At 35.6% G+C, this 23,001-nt stretch overlaps 1 protein-coding gene and 1 long non-coding RNA gene across 4 annotated transcripts in view; one reads left to right on the forward strand and one right to left on the reverse strand.

Annotated features, from left to right (window-relative positions):
• IL7 (interleukin 7) overlaps positions 1 to 23,001 on the reverse strand; it is a 96,035-nt gene that overhangs the window by 65,701 nt on the left and 7,333 nt on the right. The gene's annotated exons all lie outside the window — the stretch shown is intronic.
• LOC131495111 (uncharacterized) overlaps positions 1 to 23,001 on the forward strand; it is a 50,852-nt gene that overhangs the window by 18,499 nt on the left and 9,352 nt on the right. The gene's annotated exons all lie outside the window — the stretch shown is intronic.

A 23,001-nucleotide genomic window follows, 5' to 3' on the forward strand; every position in this document is an offset into this window, starting at 1 on the left:
TTATTTTTGAGACAGAGACAGAGAAAGACAGAGCGTGAGCAGTGGAGGGGCAGAGAGAGAGGGAGGCACAGAAACCAAAGCAGGCTCCAGGCTCTGAGCTGTCAGCACAGAGCCCTATGCGGGGCTTGAACTCACAAGCTGTGAGATCAGGACCCGAGCTGGAGTCAGTCACTTAACTGACCCTGGGCCAGAGCCACCCAGGAGCCCCTGAAAGTTTTGATTTTAATAAACTCCAGATTATCATTTACTTTCATTAACCATCCCTTTGGAATTTTATTTAAAAAGTCATTACTAGTGATGCTGAACATCATTTCATGTGTCTGGTGGCCAAGTGCATGTCCTCTTTGGAAAAATGTCTATTCATGTTTTCTGCCCATTATTTAATTGGATTATTCATTTTTTGGGTATTGAGTTTTATAAGTTCTTTATACATTTTGGATACTAACCCTTTATATATATATATATATATATATATATATATATATATATATACACACACCCTATATATATAAATATATGTATGTGTGTGTGTATATATATATATTTTCAAAGATCTTCTCCCGTTCCATAGGTCTTTTAGTTTTATTGATTGTTTTCTTTATTGTGCTGATGCTTTTCATTTTGATGAAGTCCCAATAGTTTTTCCTTTGGTTTCCCTTGCCTCAGGAGACATATCTAGTAGAAAGTTGCTATGGCTGTGCTATGCCTGTATTTTCCTCTAGGATTTTTATAGTTTCACGTCCTATAGTTAAGTCTTTAATCCATTTTGAATTTATTTTTGTGTATGTTGTAATAAAGTGATCTAGTTTCATTATTTTGCATGTTACTGTCCAGTTTTCCCAATACCATTTGATCATCAGGGAAATACCAATCAGAACTACAATGAGATATCACCTCACAACTGTCAGAATGGCTAAAATTAACAACTCAGGAACCAACAGGTGTTGGTGAAGATGTGGAGAAAGGGGAACCCTCTTACACTGTTGGTAGGAATGCAAACTGGTGCAGCCACTCTGGAAAACAGTATGCAGCTTCCTCAAAAAGCTCAAAATAGAACTACCCTACAATCCAGCAATTGCATTACTAGATAGGTTACCCAAAGGATACAAAAATACTAATTCAAAGGGATACATGCACCCCACTGTTTATAGCAGCATTGTCTACAATAGCCAAATTATGGAAACAGCTCAAGTGTCCATCAACTGATGAATAGATAAAGAAGATGTGGTATATATATATATATATATATATATACACAATGGAGTATTAGTCAGCCATCAAAAAGAATGAAATCTTGCCATTTGCAATGACATGGATGGGGCTAGAGAGTATTATGCTAAGCAAAATAAGTCAGAGAAAGACAAATACCATATGATTTCACTCATATGTGGAATTTAAGAAACAAAAAAAATGAGCAAAGAGGAAAAAAAGGAAGAGAGAGACAAACCAAGAAACAGACTTTTAACTATACAGGTGAACTGATGGCTACCAGAAGGGAGGTGGGTGGGGGGATTGGTTAAATAGGTGATAGGATGAAGGAAGGCACTTATTGTGATGAGCACTGTGTGTTGTATGGAAGTGTTGAATCACTATATTGTATACATGAAACTAATATTACACTGTATGTTAACTAATTGGAATTTAAATAAAAACTTTAAAAAAAAAGTCATCACCATACCCAAAGTCTCCTAGGTTTTCTCCTATTACCTTCAGGAGCTTTATTGTTTTGCGTTTTAGATTTAGGACTGTGATACATCTTGAGTTATACTTTGTGAAAGATGTAAAGTGTGTGCATAGATTTGTTTTTTTGCATATGGATGTTCAGTTGTCCCAGCACATTTGTTGAAGGGACTGTCTTTGCCCCATCGTATTACTTTTCCCATTGTATTACTTTTGCTTCTTTGTCAAAGATCAGCTAACTATATTTATATGGCTTTATTTCTGGGCTCTCTATTCTGTTTCATTAGTCTATATGTGTATATGTGTGTGTGTGTGTGTGTGTGTGTGTGTGTGTGTGTGTGTGTGTGTGTGTGTTTGTGTATTGCCACTTTCACACTGTCTTGATTACTCTAGTTTTATAGTAAGTCTTGGGTTGGGTAGTGTCATTCCTCTGCCTTAATTTTCTTCTTCAAAATTGATTTAGCTTTTCTGGATTTTTTTCCTCTCCATATAAACTTTACAACCAGTTTGTTGATATCCACAAAATAACTTGCTGGAATTTTATTACGACTGTGATAAATCTTAGATCAAATTGGGAGAAGTAACATCTTGACAGTATTGAGTCTTTCTATGAATATGAAATATCTCTCCATTTACTTAGTTTTCCTTTGAACTTTCATCAGTTTTATAGGTTTCCTCATATACGTCTTGTACATATTTTGTTAAATTTATACCAAAGTATTTCATTTTGGTGTGTGCTACTGTAAATGGTGTGTTTTAAACTTCAGATTGCATTTGTTCATGCCTAAAGTAAAAAAACTTGTAACCAAGAATATGCTACCCAGCAAGATTATTACTTAGATTTGAAAGAGATATAGAGTTTCCCAGACAAAAGATAAAGGAGTTTATCGCAACTAAATTGGCCTTACAAGAAATGCTGAGGAGAGATTTCTTTAAGTGGAAAATAAATGGTCATAATTAGACATAACAAAATATTGAATAAAAAAGTAAAATATGACCACACATACATAAAATATGGATGAGGGAGTAAAAAAATGGGGGAGAAGAAAAAAGAAAAACAAAGAAAGTTTTTTTTTCTTTTTCTGTTTGTTTGTTTAGAATGTGTTTGAACTTAAATGACCATCAAATTAATATAGACTGCTGTTTATTTAGGATTATATATATGTGTGTGTGTGTGTGTGTGTGTGTGTGTGTGTGTGTGTGTGTATACACACACACACACACACAAACCTCATGGTAACCACAAACCCAAAACCTATGACAAATACACAGAAAATAAAGAGAAAGAAAGCCAAACATAACACTATGAAAACTCATCAATCACAATGAAAAAGAGTAAAAGAAGAGGAAAGGAATTGAGAGGAGCTACAAAAACTACCAGAAAACAAATAACAAAATAGTAATAAGTACATACGAATAAATAATTACTTTGAATGTAAATGGTCTAAATGCTTGGATCAAAAAACATAAAGTGGCAGGATGGATTAAAAAACAAGATCCATCTGTATGCTGCCTATAAGATGTTTGCTTCAGAACTAAAGACACTTACAAATTAAAAGTGTAGGGTTGTAATAACATTTACCATGCAAATGGAGGTGGAAAAAAGCTGGGTTAAGGATGCCTGGGAAGCTCAGTTGGTTAAGTGCCCGACTCTTGATTTTGGCTCAGATCATGATCTGACTGTATGCTGGTTTGAGCATACAGCAGAGCCTGCTTAGGATTCTCTCTCTCCCTCTCTGTCCCTCCCCCACTCATGCTCTCTCTCCCTCAAAATAAATAAACAACATCTTTTAAAATCTTAAAAAGAAAAAACTGGGTTAGCAATACTTAAATCAAATAGACTTTAAAATAGACTGTAACAATTGTAAATATCTATGCACCCAACACAGAAACACATAAATACATAAAGCAAACATTAATGGGCATAAGGAGAGAAATTGATAGTAATACAATAATAGTGGGGGACTTTAACAATCCACTTACATCAATGGATAGATTACCCAGCCAGAAAATTAACATGGAAACCGTGTCTTTGAATGACACATTGGACCAGATGGACTTAACCGATATATATATAGAATATTCCATCCCAAAACAGCAGAATACATGTTCTTTTCAAGTGCATATGGAACATTCTCCAAAATATATCACATGTTAGGTCACAAAACAAGCCTCAATAAATTTAAGAAGATCTTTTCCAGCCACAACGACATGAAACTAGAAATCACCAGAAAAAAATGAAAAATCACAAACACATGGAGACTAAACAACATAACACTAAATGACCAATGGGTCAATAAAACAATCAAAAGAGAAAGTTAGGGGTGCCTGGGTGGCTCAGTCAGTTCAGCAGTTGACTTTTGATTTTGGTTCAGATCATGATCTCATGGTTATGGGATTAAGCCCCATGTCAGGCTCCGTGCTGAACATGGAGCCTACTTGGGATTCTCTCTCTCTTTCCCTCTGCCCCTCGTCCCCGCTTGCATGCTGTCTCTCTTTAAAAATATAAAAAAGTATTTTCCAAAAAACTGTTAGAATTATATTCTTTCTCAATATAAGTGGTAAACATATTTGGTTATTCTGAAATGTGAAGAGGGATTTATTTATTTTTTTACTTCCTCTCAGTCCCTCTGTAATAACATGCTTTGAATATTTTTAGTTTTTAGGCAAAACATGTTATTGTTTCTATATTTATAATAACCATCCAGACATCACCAAACAGTTAAGTTTTTAATAGCAGTCATTTTTATAGTATCATTTCTTCATTATTGAAATATATTAATATCTTCTTTTGTTGGACAATCCTGCAGTCAGGTTTTTGTTGTTGTTGTTGTTGTTGTTGTTGTTGTTGTTGTTAATATAAGAAAGTTGTTTATCTTTATTTCTGTTTATATTTATTTCCCTTGGCACATTAATTAAAATTTTCTGAGCTCTGTTTATCTTTATTTCCCTTGGCACATTAATTAAAATTTTCCTATGTGTAGGATTATGGATTCATGCTCTTGTTATTATAAATCTCAGTAGAGACTGGTCAACTGGAGGTAAAAATGAGTGAAAAAATGGAGAGGAGCCAAATTTTATTTTCTTTTATGGGAAACCTTTCCTCTTTATTCTTCTAGGATGAATGCTTGCTTGAAAAATTTCTCTTTGATATATCCTAGTGTTTGTCTCTCCTTATTACTGTCGACATAATCAAGAGACTTTATATATATATTTTTTTAAATACAGAAATAGATCTTTCTTCAATTTTCGAATTTCTGCTTCTATTTCATTTTTTTTTTTCTTCAGAATCACTTGTTTTCACAGATTAGCTCTCCGGACTATGTCTTTGGTATCAATTGCCTTCTCTTAAATATATATACTCACACATACACAGATGAATAGGTAGCTATTTGTGCCAGTGTTTGTAAGACAGTGTTTATAAGTGGGTAGAAAAGTAATGTGTATAGTTACATAAAGTCTTTGCCTTTCCTTTTTCTTTTTAGGAGACCTTTACATGTGTGTCCATCTAATGATTAGAACATAAATTGACTCTTCTCTTTTATACATACATCATTATAATATAAGCTTTTAACTTCCTACCCGATTGAGATAAACTCCTCTCAAAGTGCCATGTTATTTCTGGAAGTCCTCATGGTATTATCTAATGTTTACTCTGTAATAACTCCTCAATTCTTCTGTTTGATCTCGTCAACCTTCTGTCAAGATCTTCCTCTAGAAATGATGATATTCATGAAATCACGACTTTGTTGGGTAAAGCTGTTTGTCTAGTGACAACCACAATGTTCCCACCCAGTCGTGGAGAGGAATCATAGCTTTTTGTGTAGCAAGCATTTTCTTGGCTGTTGGAACTCCAAACGCTCCTATTGTGTTTTCTTTCCATATCTTATCAATTCCTCCCCCTCTTCATTATTTAACAGTCACATGATTTTTGGGACTTAATCCACTCCCACTTCTTCTTTTTCCAACCCCTGGGGGCTATTTTAGTCCCACCTACTCCTTTGGAATCTTGCTTTAAAAAGCATTTTATAGCTTTCAGAGTACAGATCTTTGCCTCTTTGGTTAGGTTTAATCCTAGGTGTCTTATGTTTTGGTGTAATTGTAAATGGGATCGATTCCTGGGTTTGTCTTTCTGCTGCTTCATTACTGGTGTACAGAAATGCAACAGATTTCTGTATATTGATTTTCTATCCTGCGACTTTGTTGAATTTGTGTATCAGTTCTAGCAACTTTTTGGTGGAGTCTTTTGGGGTTTCTACATAGAGTATCATGTCATGTGCAAAGTGTCAAAGTTTGACTTCTTCCCTGCTGATCTCAATGTCTTTTATTTGTTTTTATTTTCTGATTGCTGAGGCTAGGACTTCCAGTACTATGTTGAACTACAGTGGTGAGAGTGGGCATCCCTGTTGTGTTCCTGACCTTTGGGGAAAAGCTCTCAGTTTCTCCCCATTGAGAATGATATTAGCTGTGAGCCTTTCATATATGGCTTTTATGATACTGAGCTATGTTCCTTCTATTCCTACTTTCTGGAAGGTTTTTATTGAGAAAGGATGCTGTGTTTTGTCAAATGTTTTTCTACATCTATTGAGAGGATCATATGGTTCTTATCCTTTCTTTTATCAATGCGATGTATCATGTTGATTGATTTGAGGATATTGAACCATCCTTGTAGCCCAGGAATAAATCCCACTTGAGCATGGTGAATAATTCTTTTAATGTACTGTTGGAGCCAATCTGCTAGTATCTTGTTGAGAATTTTTGCATACATATTCATCAGGAATAGTAGTCTGTAATTCTCCTTTTTAGTGGGGTCTTTGTCTGGTTTTGGAATCAAGGTAATGCTAGCCTCATAGAATGACAAAACTGTGAACTTCACAGGACTGGAACCCATTCTGCCAGACTGGTCTTTTTATACTTATGTTCAATATCTAATTGCTTGCATACAACCACTAACAGGCATTTCATAAGTGCATACAAAATTGCATTGAAAACCTTGGACTTCAAACTTGATTCAAGTAGTCCTCTATTATCTTTCATTTGCCTCCTTAAGACCTACCACTCTTCAAAGCCCTATTAAAATTGTAATTTTCCATTCAGTCACTAGAGCTCTTAGAGAGAATAAGATCCATTTTTGAGTTGGAAGATTGCAATTGTCAGATGCTTAATGAATGTTTAACTGAACCACTAAGGAACAGAAGTTGCTATTTTACATATATCAGGAAAACCAATTGCAAACCTGCCAATGTATGCACATTAATCATTTTAGGAGATTTTAATCACTCACCAGTGTTAATTTTAATAGGCAGTAATGATTATATAACATCTTACAAGTATAACAACCAGCAATTAAAAATGTGCCAAATATGAATTTGTAATCATCAGTGCTGATGCTAAATGATGAAAATCATCATTTTCTAACTGCCTTATTACTTGCCTGAACTTTATATATCACTTTCAACCTTAGGACACATCAAATTTTATTAATGAGAGAATATGAGTGAACCAAGTTCTAGATTGACTATATTTAGAGATTATAGTGAGCTGAAGTGCGGTGGTCACAGGTAGAACAAAGATGAAGATTTACTGAAGAAAAATGTCAGGCAAAGCAATATAATCAAGTATGGTAGAACAAAGTATCATGCAGAATCAGAAGGGAATGCTTTACTCTGGCAGCGATAACTGTAAACACTGCCTGGCCCACCAACAGTAAGCAAGACATTAGGTGGGTTACATGTTTTAATAGTGATAAACTAAGAGTGGTGAGGAGTCATGAATACAGTCAATATGGTAAAAACTGTAAGTCATATAAATTATACAGTTTCACTAATGCATATCAACATCTTTACACTATAATTTGAAATTAACACTTAAGATTTTTATGTAAATATAGTAAAGTATGTTCACTCAGTCAGTCAATTAATATTTTTGAGGGGGTCAACTCTGTGCTGGGTAATATTGTAGATTCTGGGGATACAGTGATTAACAAGAAAGCCTCTGCCTCACAGATAAGAAAATTTCAGATATTAGTAAGAACCATGAAAAAAATAAAAGAATACAATATATTTTGGGGAGAGGAGAGACCACTCTAATTTTATTTTTTTTAATTTTTTTTTTCAACGTTTTTTATTTATTTTTGGGACAGAGAGAGAGACAGAGCATGAACGGGGGAGGGGCAGAGAGAGAGGGAGACACAGAGTCGGAAACAGGCTCCAGGCTCCGAGCCATCAGCCCAGAGCCTGACGCGGGGCTCGAACTCACGGACCGCGAGATCGTGACCTGGCTGAAGTCGGACGCTTAACCGACTGCGCCACCCAGGTGCCCCGAGACCACTCTAATTTTAAATGAAAGTACATTTTATGCTCATCAATTAACCTTTTGCTACTGTATCCTTTTTTCTCTTGGCTAGCTGGATTTTGTGGCTGGTAGTTTTTTTCTTCTTTTTTTTTTTTAATTTTTTTTTAATGTTTATTTATTCTTGAGACAGAGACAGAGCGTGAACAGGGGAAGGGCAGAGAGAGAGGGAGACACAGAATCTGAAACAGGCTCCAGGCTCTGAGCTGTCAGCACAGAGCCCGACGCGGGGCTCGAACCCATGAATTGTGAGATCATGACCTGAGCCGAAGTCCGACGCTAAACTGACTGAGCCACCCAGGTGCCTCTTTCTTCTTCTTCTTTAAGGCTTATGAGTGCTCTGTTCCCCTACGGTTTGGCATTGATGCATAGTTTTCTGTCTCTGCATTTTATGCATAAACAATAACTTGGCTAGGTATAAAATTCTTGAGTCACATTTTATTTTTTTCAGAATTTTGTGGCTATTATTTCATTATCTTTTGCATTTAGATGTGAAAAATCTGAAGCCACTCTGATTTTCCCAAAATTGATTTGCCATTTCTGTCTGAATGCTTGAATTATTCTTCCTTTATCTTGAAGTTCAATCACGTTACCAAGATATAACTCACTGACAATCATGTTGTATCAATTTTTTATAGTACATGATATGCCCCTTTAATTTGTTAATTCCATTTTTTCAGCCATTTTGGGGGAAATTTTCCCCTATCATAGGTTATTTTACTCCCCCATTTGATGGGTTTTCAGGGATAATAATTCATAAATTGACTTATTACTGTCTGTGATATTTCTGCAGGGTAGCCATGTTGTTTTCATCTTAAGTTTATAGGGATCCACTCTATGCTGATATTTATTTGACCTCATATGTCCCTTCTCACCTATCAGAGAACACTGTCTCTTCTCAGTACTTGTAGATGAGGTCATGGTATTGTCTACTCCGTAACAATCTTTTCAAGTCCATTGTGGGGGGTTTGGTGAGCTGTCTTTCTTGGAAAGAGAGTGGTCGCTTCACTTTCAAGGTTCCCTTCCAATTAAGAGTGAAGTGTTTTGCTTTTGGTAGAGACTATGATATTCAGGGAGTCCTTTGTCTGCTTCACTTGCCTTTCCCCAGCAGGTATTTCCACTGCTTCTTTCCAAGATGGAGTTATTTGTGAGATCTTTATCAGAATTGTGTACACTTTTGGCACCATCTATATGAGTTTCCTATAGCTGCCATAACAAATGTTCACAAACTGGGTAGGTTAAAACAACAAAAATGTATTCTCTGGAGGCCTAAATCCAAAATCAAGGGTTGGCAGAGTTACATGCCTCTCTCCCAGCTTTTGGAAGCAGCCAGCAATCCTTGGCATTCCTTAGCTTGTAACTTCATAACTCCAATCTCTGTCTCTCTTTACCTGGCTTTTTCTTTGTCTCTTCTCATATTCTTTACTTCTAAGGACACTTGTCATTGGATTTGGAACCCACCTAATCCAGATTGATCTGACTTTGAGATTTTTTTTTTAAATTTTTTAAATGTTTATTTCTGAGAGAGACAGAGAGACAGAGAGACAGAGCACAAGTGGGGGAGGGACAGAGAGAGAGAGGGAGACACAGAATCTGAAGCAGGCTCCAGGCTTTGAACTGTCAGCATGGAGCCTGATGTGGGGCTGCTCGAACTCACGAATGGTGAGATCATGACCTGAGCCAAAGTTGGACATTTAACGGACTGAGCCACCCAGGTGCCCCTTGAGATTCTTAATTATATCTGCAAACACCTTTTTTCCAAATAAGATCACATCTATACATCCCAGGTGCAATAGAGGTGCCACCATTCAAACCACTACACCACTTATATAACCATTTTTGGAGGGGTGTTGTTTTAGGACATGCTCTTAGTCGTAAGGGTTCCTGAAAGATCTTTCTCACTGGGGGGCTGACAGTTTTCAATGAGTTTTTTGCATAAAAAGTGTCTTTTCCTTAGTTTGATTCTCTATTTTATACTTTGTAAGGTTTAGGTACCCAATTTTAGCTCATTTTAATGTGCTTCTATCTGTCATCTCACCCCAGCAGTACATTTTAAATCATGAATACCAATGATACATATACCTTTAGACTTTATTGTGTGATCACCTGTTAAAGCCCGCTATGAAGGTTAGAACATATGTTACGTCATTTCTTTGTTGTATGTAATGAGATCATAGTAGTTTTCAAAACAGGTATGATATGCTTCAGCAGACTAAGAGTAGTCAAAATGGCACATCTTTAACAACTTTCCAACTAAACTAGCTCTATTTCCACTTGTTAGACTTGTATAAATCTCTCTTTTCAGTTTTCTGAATTAGCCAAGAATATGGAGGGTTTATTCAGTGCAAACAGACTAAGTTTCCTTCCAAATTCCATGTAAAGAAAACAGGACTGTGTGATCCATCCATAGCTTTCTGTTTATGCTTTTTCTTTCTGTTTTAATTTCTGTTGTGGATATAAGGTATCCACACAGAAAATCAGTGCAACATAGTCTGATGTTCTTCCTGGTCCATATATGTGTATATGCCTCAACTGTGCACAGGCTTGAGGTCCCAAATTCACAATTATTTAATTCATTCTTGTATGCCCACCATTGTCTCCAAAGAGATCTACAATAGCGGGGTACTCAGATCTAAAAGTGATGCCAATCCTTACACTCTTCTCCAGAGTAAACTTTTCCTAACAAATATCTTGAACAATAGTATCTTGTTGGTGTTCAGTACAGGTAACCAGTCAAGACTCCTTTCTCTCATGATGAATCTTCCTGCCAGTGGATATCAGCCAGGAACAATTCAGTCCTTCATAAAGAACCTATTTTCATTGGGCCTCAAAATATAAGAGGTTGAGTTCTTAATCTCATTTTGCCCAGGAAACTGTCTTTGGAAATATAATTATTTCCTCCCCAGCAACTACTTGTACATACAAAAGGATGTTGGATTTGGAAAGTTTGTAGCCATAAAATAAGTACTGTTAGCCTTCTTTTATTTTTTAATGAATGAATGAATGAATGAATGAATTTTGCTTTGTTTTAATAGACTTTATTTTTTATTTTTAAAACATTTATTTATTTTTGAGAGACAGAGAGAGATAGAGCACAAGCAGGGGAGGAACAGAGAGAGAGGGAGACACAGAATCCAAAGCAGGCTCCAGGCTCCGAGCTGCCAGCACAGAGCCTGACGTGGGACTTGAACTCACGGACTGCGAGATCACGACCTGAGCCGAAGTTGGATGCTTAACCGTCTGAGCCACTCAGGCGCCCCTTAATAAACTTTATTTCTAGAACAGTTTTAGGCTTGCAGAAAAACTTGGAAAAAAGGACACAGTTCAAATATATCCACTCCTTCTATCCATCATTTCCCCTTTATTCATGTCTTGCATTAGTGTGGTATCTTTGTTAGAGTTCATGAATCAGTATGGTTACATTCCTATCAACTTAAGTTCATAGTTTACATTAGGGTTCTCTCTTTATGGAATAAAGTCTATTTTGACAAATGTTTGTCATGTATCCACCATTACTGTGTCATATAGAATAGTTTCACTGCTCGAAAATTACTCTGTGCATCACCCATTCATTTCTACCTTCCTCCTTCCCCAACCCCTGGCAACCACTGATCTTTTTACTTTCTCCATAGTTTTGCCATTTCTAGAATGGCGTATACTTGGAATCATAAGGTATGTAGCCCTTTAACTGAATTCTTTTACACAATATGCATTTAAGATAACGTCATGTCCTTTTGTGGCCTGATAGCTCATATCTTTTTATCACTGATTATATGCCACTGAATCTACGTACATACTTTGTTTATCCATTCACCTGTTGAAGGATGATGTAATTGCTTCCATTTTGGGCCATTATGAATGAATAAAACCTTTATAAACATTAACATGACAGTTTTAGCATGGACATTCATTTTCAACTTATTTGGGTAACTACCTAGAATCATGATTACATGGTGTGACTATGTTTAACTCTGTAAGAAACTGCCAAACTGTCTTCCAAAATAGCTGTATCAGTTTTCACTCCCATTGGTAATGAATAAGAGTGCTCGTTGCGTTGCATCTCTGTCAGCATTTGATGTGTGACTGTTTTTAGTCATTTTAGTCATGACAGATTTTAGTCATTCACCAGGTGTGTAGTGCTATCTCACTGTTTTAGTTCACAATTCCCTAATGACATGATCTTGAACATCTTCTTCTATGTTTATTTCCTATGTGTATTATCTTCTTTGGTGAGGTGTCTAGTCCGGTATTTGCCTCTTTTTTATGAGGTTGTTTTTTTTTTCGTTGTTGTTGTTGTTGTTGTTATTGTTGAGTTTTAATAATTTTTTGGATACTTATCAGATATGTGTTTTGCAAATATTTCTCCCAGTCTGTGGCTTGTTTTTTCATTCTCTTAACAGGGTCTTTCTCACAGCAGAGATTTAATTTTAATGTAGTCCAATCTCAGTTTTTTGTTTGTTTGTTTGTTTCACGGGTTGCACTGTTGAGTATTGTATCTAAAAAGTTATCGCCAAATTCAAGTTTACCTAGATTTTTTTTCCTATTTTATTTTCTATGAGTTATATAGTTTTGTGTTTTACATTTAGGACTACTTTCTACTTTGAGTCAATTTTTGTGAAAGCTACAAGGTCTATTTGTTGAAAAGACTATATCCTTTCTCCAACTGAATCGGCTTTGATCCTCTGTCAAAGATCAATTCTCTATATTAGTGTTGGTTTCTTTGGGGCTGTTTATTCTGTTCTACTGATTTGTCTATTATTTCACCAATAACACACTGCTATTATTACTCTAGGTTTATAGTAGTCCTGAGTTTGGACAATGTCAGGACACTTTGTTTTCCTTTTCAATATTGTGTTGACAATTCTGGGTCTTTTGACATTCCATGTGAATTTAGAATCAGGTTTTTGAGATCCACAGGATAACTTGTTATATTTTGACTGAAATGCTTTGATCAAGTTAGAAGAATTGTCATCTTAACAATATTAAGGCTTCCTACCCATGAACATGAAATAAATCTCCATTTATTTGGTTCTTCTTCAATTTCTTTGATAATTAGGGTTTTATAGTTTTTCTCATATAGATATTATACATATTTTATTAGATATATCCATGAGTATTTAATTTCTTTTATGCTTATGTAAGTAGTGTTGTAATTTCAAATGCAATTGTTCATTTATTGGTATATAAAAAAGCAATTGTCTTTTGTCTTTTTGTAACCTGCAACCTTGCTGTAATTGCTTGTTAATTCCAGGAGCTCTTTTGGTTATTCTAAATTTTCTATGAAGATAACTATGTCACCAGTAAACACAAACCATTTTAATTCCCCTGAGTATATTTTATTTTCTCTTCTCATTTTATTGTATTAACTAGTTCTTCTTGAATAATACTGAACAGGGGTGATAAGAGGGTATATCATTAACTTGTCCTTTTAAAATTTTTTAACCTTTTTTTCTTCTTTTTTAAAATAATATATTGTCAAGTTAGCTAACATACAGTGTATACAGCGTAGTCTTGGCTTCAGGAGTAGATTCCCATTATTCATCACTTACATACAACACCCAGTGTTCATCCCAAGTGCCCTCCTCAATATTCATCACCCATTTTCCCCACCCCCCAACTCCGCACCTCCATCAACCCTCTGTATTTAAGAATCTCTTACAGTTTGCCTCCCTCTCTGTTTGTAACTTATTTTTCCTTCCCTTTCCCTATGAACTTCTGTTAAGTTTCTCAGGATCCACATATGAGTGAAAACACGATATCAGTCTTTTTCTGACTGACTTACTTTACTTAGCATAATACCCTCCAGTTCCATCCACGTTGTTAAAAATGGCAAGAATTCATTTTTAATCACCGAGTAGTATTCCATTGTATATACATACCACATCTTATTTTTGAGAGAGAGAGAGAGAGAGAGAGGGAGCAGGAGTGCGAGTGGGGGAGGGGCAGAGAGAGAGAGAGATAGAGGATCCAAAGCAGGCTCTGTGTTGTGAGTGCAAAGCCTAATGTGTCTCAAACTCACCACTCAGATCATGACCTGAGCCAAAACCAGAGTCAGCTTCTTAACTGACTGAGCCACTCAAGAGACCCTTCATCATTAACTTGTTCTTAATCTTAAGGGAAAGCATCTGATTTCTCACCATTAGATATGATGTTACCTGTAGGATTTTTGCAAATGAATTCTATCAGTTTGCTTAAATTATTTTCTAGTCATAGTTTTCTGAGAGCGTTTGTAATGAATCCCTGTTGGATTTTGTCAAATCCTTTTTCTGCATCTATTGATATGATCATGATTTTTTTTAATCTGTTGATATTATAAATTACTTTAATTGATTTTCAAATGTTGACCCAACCTTGCATACTTGGAATAATCCCACATAGTCATGATGTTTAATTATTTTAATACATCATTGGACTTAATTTGTTGATGTTTTGTTAAGGTATTTTTTCCCCATCTGTTCATGGAAATATTTACCTTCAGCTTTCGTGTCATGCAGTGTCATTGTCAGATTTTGGTATTAAGGTGATACTGGCTTCACAGAACTAGTTGGTGAGTATTCCCTCTGTTTCTGTTTTTGACAGAGTTTGTAGTATACTGATATACTTTCTTACTTAAATGTTTGGTAGAATTCACCAGTGAAACCATCTGGATCTGGCATTTTGTATTCTGAAAAGTTATTAATTCTTTTTCAATTTCTTTAATAAATACAGTCTTATCCATGTCATCTATTTCTTCTTGTGTGAGTTTTTATCATTTGTGTCTTTTAAGGAACTGGTGCCTTCATCAAAATTATCAAACTTGTGTCCATAGAGTTGTTCATAATTGTATTGGTCAAGGTTCTCCAAAGAAACAGAACCACCAATAGGAGATATAGACAGATAGATAGATAGATAGATAAGGAGTAGGAGAGAGAGACAGGGAGGGAAGGAGAGGGAGGGAGGGGAAGAAAGAGGTGTGTGTGTGGGGGGGGGTGGTATTTTAAGGAATTAGGCTGATTTGATCGTGGGGGCTGGCAAGCTCAAAATCTACAGGATAGGCCAGTAGGCTGGAAGCCCAGGGAGGTTGATGTTGTAGTCTTGAGTCTGAAAGCAGAATTCTTTCTTCTTTGGGAGAATTCAGTGCTTTTTCTTACAGCCTTCAGAACATTGAATGATGTCTTAGTTTGCTCAGGTTGCTATAGTAAAATACCATAGACTGGGTGACTTAAACAACAGATGTTTATTTCTCACAGTTCTAGAGGCTGGAGAGTCCAAAATCAAGGTGCCAGTCAATTTGGTGCCCGGTGAGAACTTTCTTCCAGATTTGCAGAAAGCCATCATCTCACTGTGGCCTCATTTGGTGGAGAGAGAAAGCTCTGGTATCTCTCCTGCTTTTCTAAGGGCACTAATCCCATCATGGGGGCTCCACCCTCATGACCTCATCTGAACCTAATTACCTCCCAAAGTCCCACCTCCTAATAAGATCATCACATTGGAGGTTAAGGGCTTAAATATATGAATTTTTGTAGAATATAGCCATTCAGTCTGTAACAAATGAGTATCACCCACATCATGAAGGATAATCTGTTTTCTTCATTGTCTATGGATTTCCATGTTGACATCTAAAAAATACCTTCACAGCAACATTTATGCTGCTACTGGACCAAATGGGTGTGTATTATAGCCTAGCCACACTGACACATAAAATTAACCATCACAATAATATTCTTTTATTATCCTTTTGATATCCATGGTATTAGTAGTGGTGTCCTTTCTTTTATTTCTAATATGTGTAATTTGTGTCTTTCTTATCTTCTTTGGTTAGCCTGGCTAGAGAAAAGTTTACCAAGTTTATTGATCTTTTCAAAGAGCCAGATTCTGATTTCACCGATTTTCTCCATTGATTTCTTGTTTTGAATTACTTTTTAAATTCTCATTATCTTTTTTCTTATGATTAATTTAGTTTTAATTTGTTCTCTTTTTATTTTCCTAATATGGAAGCTTAAATGACTGACTTACATCTTTCTTCTTTTCTAATATATGAATTCAATGCTCTAAGTACTGCTTTCACCGTGTCCAACAAATTTGGTAACGTATATTTTCTCTTTAGTTCAAAATATTCTTAAATTTTTCTTGAGACCTTTTCTTTGACCTATATGTTATCTAAAATGTTGTTTAAACTCCAAATATTCCATCTATCTTTCTGTTATTGATTTCCAGTTTAATTACAATTATGTTTTAGTTTGAGACCATACTTCACATGACTTCTATATGCTAAAAGTTTGTTAGGATGTGTTTTATAACCCAGAATATGTTCAGACCTGGATATTGATATTCCAGTGATATTCCATGTCACCTTGCCCAAAATGTGTATTGTGCTGTTATTGGATGAAGTATTTTATAAATGTCAGTTGGGTCCAGTTTTTATAGTGCTTTTCAGTTCAACTATATGGTTACTGATTTTCTATCTGCTGAATCTGTCAATTACTGATAGAGGGGTGTTGAAGTCTTCAATTATAATAACAGATGTATCTATTTCTTGCAGTTTACCAGTTTTTGCTTCACAAATGTTGATGCTGTTATTAGGCACATACACGTTAAATACTGTTATGCTGTCCTAAAGAATTTACCTCTTTATTATTATTTAATGCCTTACTGATAATCTTCCTTACTGCATGCTTTGCCTGAAATGAACATGGCTACTTCAGCTTTCTTTTGTTTAGTGTTAACATGGCATATCATCTTCCATCTTTTTACTTTTAGTCTATGTATATCTTTATACTTAAAGTATGTTTCTTGTACACAACATATAGTTGGGCCTTTTTTTCCCTTTTTTTTTTTAAATCCACTCAGAAAATCTGTCTTTGAAGTAGTGTATTTTGATTTTATTTTTATAACTAAAATAAAGCATTAATAGAACAAAAAGACTGGCCTCTTAAAAGCTAACTTCTCTTGTTAAATTGCAACTGATTCAGTCAGACTGCTAAATTATATACACAGAGAATTTATCTTCTAGCATAATCTGATATAAAAAGAACTAATTTAAGGTTTACTTTAGCTCCTTTAAATCTTTTTTCTTCTGTTAATAACAGTTTTTAAACATATTTAGACATGTTTATAAGGTAATGTTTGACAAGACTTTGATCATTTATTTTCTTGGCTACCTTTATCAGCAAACCAATGAAATGAAATGCAAGATCAAAGTCTAATAGGTATCAGGTGAGAGAGATTTTTAAATGTTAAAGAGCTTTTTGAAAAGGAGAGAGAGTGTATCAGGTTTGAATTTTGGAAAGATAACAAAGTGCCAGCAAAGAGGACAGATACACTCTGGTGGCGGGGAGATCATACAGCGGGGAACCTCCTGATGGCTATGGAAGCCATCTCAGTGATGTTCGAGGACTGCCTGATCTAAAATTATACTAGTGGAAGTCAATAGATGAATGACTTAAACAGGTGTTAAGGAGGTATAATAATCTGTGATGGATGAAACGAAGGAGTGAGGGTGCCAGGGATAATTCCAGGCTTTCAACACTGATAGACTGGGCAAATGCAAATGATGTTACCAAAGATAGAGAATGTAGAAGCAGAAACAGGTGAAAAGTGATGATAATTAGTTTTCTATTATGCATGATGTGCCAGTACAGTACATCTGAGTAAAGACTTCTAATTGATATTTAAATTAAATGGTGCTACAGTTTATGAAAGGGGTGTAAACCTTAGGGCCATCTATGTATGCAAAGACGGAAGTTGAATACATGAAGGCCCCTCAAATAAAGATGGAGATGGAGTTAAGGACATTGGAAATTGTAAAGCCAGTTATCACCTATTCACATTTTATAACTTAATAACTTATAATAAAGAACAGCCCTTCATGTGCCTATAATCAGACTGACTCATTCCTAGAAAGTATGTGACCATATCTAGTGGCCTTTTTATTTTTTATCAGCCTCTGTTTTGGTGACTAAGAGTTATGTAACTCAACCATATGAATTATGTTTAGGCAAAATATTTTTTTATGGAAAAAACACAACAGTATTCACCATCTCAAACTAGTTCAGATTGAATATCATGAAGGTACCTGACATTTGATTCATAACAAATTTCCAAAGAAACAGATGTTCAAGTAAAGAGACTTCTAGCCTATTTGAAACAAGGTCTGGGTTCTCATTAACTTATGGTACTGATTTTGAATTCATTTATTATTATCATATATTATTATAATTCATATAGTTACTTATGAAAAACTGCTATATGCAAGGTACTCTGTTAAACATTCTATGGGATACAAAGATAAATCAAGCATAAACTGTCCTTAAGATACTTACTGACTAGTATGGGGAAATAAGATATAAACTTAGGTAAGTGTACAAGGAGTACTGGGTTAAGAACCACAGACAATTTTAAAATGAAATTAAGAAAACAATCCCATTAACAATATCAAGTGCATCAAAGACACATAAATTACCTAGGAATACATTTAACAAAAAAACCTCAAAGCTTACAGTCTGAAAAATACAAAATATTTGTTAAAAGAAATTGAAGATCTAAATAAAAGGAAAATCATCCCATGTTCATGTGTTCATGAATCAGAAGCACTGTTATGCATTGTTGAAAAGACAAAGCCCTCACATTTATCTGCGGGTGCAACAAAATCCCTATCAGACTCTTGACTGACTTCTTCCTAAAAATTGAAAGCTGACTCTAAAATTCATATGATATTGCAAAGGACCTGAAATAGCCAAAACAATAGCAGAGCTATTTTCTGTTTTTCCTCACAATAATGAGTATATTTTCTGGAACCAGATTGCTGGGGTTTGATTTCCAGTGTTGCCACTTTCTACCTATGTGATCCAGGTCTCAGTTTCCCCATTACTAGAGGTGTTTTAAGAATCATATAAGTTGATACACAGAAAGTGCTCACAGCAGCACTGGCACATTGTAAACCTTGTATTTGTATTAGTTATTATTATTATTACTATTATTATTATTATTATCACCTCATAGGGGTATTGTGAAGCTCAAGTAAGATAATGTATGTGAGGGCACCTGGGTGGCTTGGTCAGTTAAGCGTCGGAGTCGGTTTCGACTCAGATCACGATCTCACGGTTGATGAGTTCAAGCCCAACATCAGTCTTTGTGCTGACAGTGCAGGGCCTGCTTGGGATTCCACTGCTGTGTGGGAAGAAAATTTTAGAAATCCTATCTACATGTGGTTTTTATCTCATCCTTTGTAAAGTTTCTTCTGTTATCTATATCTATATCTATATCTATATCTATCTATATATCTATATCTATATCTATATATCTATATCTATATATCTATATATATATTTTTCTTAATGCATGAAAAAAATACTATGAAATGCTCTAATATGTAAATAAATGCTAAATGTGTATTTGTAGTGCAGGCTCCAAAAATTTTACTAACGAGTGTACTGTCTAAAGTCTGGAGATCAGTGCACTATCCCACAACATGGTCTCTCTCCTAGGGCCACGCTAATCTATTCGCCTCCTCAGAGAACCCAGCTTATATCTTCTGATTCCCAAATCTAGCTCGCAACCAGTCTGTTTTGAATGACAGTATGGCAGCCTCTCCATATGAAGTATGCAAGTTGCATACTTCACACCAAGACTTAACCATCACCAAATGAAAGCTTCTTTAAAGAAGGGTCTACAGCAATAGCACTGCTAGGAATTTACCCAAGGGATACAGGAGTACTGATGCATAGGGGCACTTGTACCCCAATTTTTATAGCAGCACTCTCAACAATAGCCAAATTATGGAAAGAGCCTAAATGTCCATCAACTGACGAATGGATAAAGAAATTGTGGTTTATGGGGCGCCTGGGTGGCGCAGTCGGTTAAGCGTCCGACTTCAGCCAGGTCACGATCTCGCGGTCTGTGAGTTCGAGCCCCGCGTCAGGCTCTGGGCTGATGGCTCGGAGCCTGGAGCCTGTTTCCAATTCTGTGTGTCTCCCTCTCTCTCTGCCCCTTCCCCGTTCATGCTCTCTCTCTGTCCCAAAAAAAAAAAAAAAAAAAAAAAACGTTGAAAAAAAAAATTAAAAAAAAAAAAAAAGAAATTGTGGTTTATATACACAATGGAGTACTACACGACAATGAGAAAGAACGAAATATGGCCCTTTGTAGCAACGTGGATGGAACTGGAGAGTGTGATGCTAAGTGAAATAAGCCATACAGAGAAAGACAGATACCATATGTTTTCACTCATATGTGGATCCTGAGAAACTTAACAGAAACCCATGGAGGAGGGGAAGGAAAAAAAAAAAAGAGGTTAGAGTGGGAGAAAACCAAAGCATAAGAGACTCTTAAAAACTGAGAACAAACTGAGGGTTGATGGGGGGTGGGAGGGAGGGGAGGGTGGGTGATGGGTACTGAGGAGGGCACCTTTTGGGATGAGCACTGGGTGTCGTATGGAAACCAATTTGACAATAAATTTCATATATTGAAAAAAAAAAAAAAAAAGAAGGGTCTATACCTAGTCCATCATTATATCTACCCTGAAGCCCCCACCACTTCACCCCACAGAAAGGTTTTCCATAATAGCAGGCTCCAAATAGATGTTTGCTTCATGAATACGCTAACACAGATATTGCTATCAAGAGGCAGGTGAGTGTGCTGGTTAACAGCAGAGGCTCATATCCGGGTTCTGACACAAACTGGGCGCCCCGAGCCTCAGGTTCTTCCTCTGTGAAATAAATGTAATAAAAGCACCTTTCTTATAGGCATACTGTTTATTTGGCTAGCACCTGGAACATAACAAACATTTCGTAAATATTAGTATTATTATGGTGTCCCTGAGACTCAAAACCAGTAATGTCCACAAAGCGTCTAGTTCACACTGAGTGCATGAATATTCTGCATGTTGTTATGAATAATTCTTTGTGAATTCTTTCTCCTTCCTTCTGATTTATCACCTCACATTTACAAACAGCTTTCTCGAGATTACATGGCACTATTCACTGGAATTGATTAGTTCATACACTCTTCCATGTCTTGTGAATTAATCTCTTAAGAAGAGTAGCCATATTTTGCTTTGTTTAAATAGCATCATTGTTGCTGCTGTTGTTCTTGTTGCTGCTGTGTGGTTTAATGAGATAAGCTCCTCTAAATTTCCAGGAAAAATGTGCTATGAATCTGGTAGATAAAACTCTCCTTTTGGATTGCTAGTAGCATTTTTTTCTTTTTTTTGCAGTTTTACACACATAATAGTTATTTATAAATGTAGGACCAATACTAGTTGATTCTTTGCCCAGATAATAAAACTTAATAAAAGCATTATCTTGACTCAAAAACATTAATTTAGTAGCATTAATGCAGAAAATGTCGTGTCAAAAATGAATGAAATATAAAATGATACAATTACTATTTAGTGTACATTTTTTTTTTCCTTGTCAATGAGCAAAATCAGGGACCTCTGTGGTCCCTGTTCAATATTATCTTGAATTTCCCATATCCCTCTAAGAGGCAGAACAATGATTTTTTCTATGTGTCACGTGCTACTTCAGTATAAGCATGTGGAGAGGATGATAAGGAATGGCAGGAGGGGGCAGATTAGACAATTTCTCCCAACTCATGAACATTTGAGAGGGTTCTCCTTTGCCATTTGGGGCTTCAAGAACTGATTATCTGTTAAATCAACACATCTGATTATGTTGATATAGCTCTTAAATTGTCAAAAAATTCATTTTTTGTAGGTGGCATAATTGTGTAAAAAATCCCAAAGGATTTTCCTCCTGGAACTAGTAAAGTGATTGCAGTAAGGTTTCAGGATACAAGGATAATATACAAAAGTCAACTGCTTTCCTACATATCTGCAATGAACAATTGGAATTTGAAATTCAAAACACAGCACTATTTACAATAGCACCATAAATATGGAATACTTAGATACAGATCAGAGAAAATGTAAGCAGGATCTGTATGAGGACAAATATCAAACTGATGAAAGAAATCAAAGAAATATCTAAATAAATGGAAAGATATTTCACAATAGGATTTAATATTTTTAAGATGTCAGTTTAGATGTGAGTTCAGATACTTCATCGATCAATATGTACAGATGGCAATAAACGTATGAAAAGATGTTCAACATCTTACGATATTAGGGGACTTGATTAAAACAACAATGAGATGCCATCACACACCTAAGAATGACTAAAATTAAAAAGACTGACAACACCAAATGCTGGTGAGAATACGAGGCATCAGGAGCTCTCATATATTGCTGGTAAAAATGCAAAATGGTATAGTCATTTTGGAGGACCCTTTGACAGTTTTATATAAAACTAAAGACAGTCTTACAATATGATCTAGCAATAACTCTCCTAGATATTTATCCAAATGAATTGAAAACATATGTCCACACAGAACCTTGTATATGAATGCTTATAGAAGCTTTATTCATAATTGCCCAAAATGGGAAGCAACCAAGACATGTGTTTCAATCAGTGAATGGAGAAACAAATGTGGTATATCCATTCAACGGAATTTTATTCAGCAAAAGAAGAAACGAGCTATTAAGCCACTTACACACAAAAAAATCATGGAGTAACCTTAAATATACATTGCCAAGTGAAAAAAATCCAGTCTAAAAAAGCTACATTCTGCATGATTCCAACTATATGACATCCTAGAAAGGCAAAATTATAGAGACCATAAGCAGATTGATGATTGCCATGGATTCAAGTGGAGGGAAGGAGGGAGGGATGAATCAGTGGAGCACAAAGGATTTTTAAGGGCACTGAAACTATTTTCTGATACTGTAATGGTGGATACATGATACTGCATTTGTTAAAACCCAAAGCACTGGACAACAGAAAAGGTGAACCCTTATGTCGACTATGGACCTTAATTAATAATAATGTATCAATATTGGTTCATCAATTTAACAAATGTACCACGCAAATGCAAGATGTTAATAATAAGGGAAATTGTACAGAGGAAGAATGAGTATGTGGGAATTCTCTACTTTCT

This window comes from Neofelis nebulosa, chromosome 14 (genome assembly GCF_028018385.1).
Source record: "Neofelis nebulosa isolate mNeoNeb1 chromosome 14, mNeoNeb1.pri, whole genome shotgun sequence".
NCBI classification, from domain to species: domain Eukaryota; kingdom Metazoa; phylum Chordata; class Mammalia; order Carnivora; family Felidae; genus Neofelis; species Neofelis nebulosa.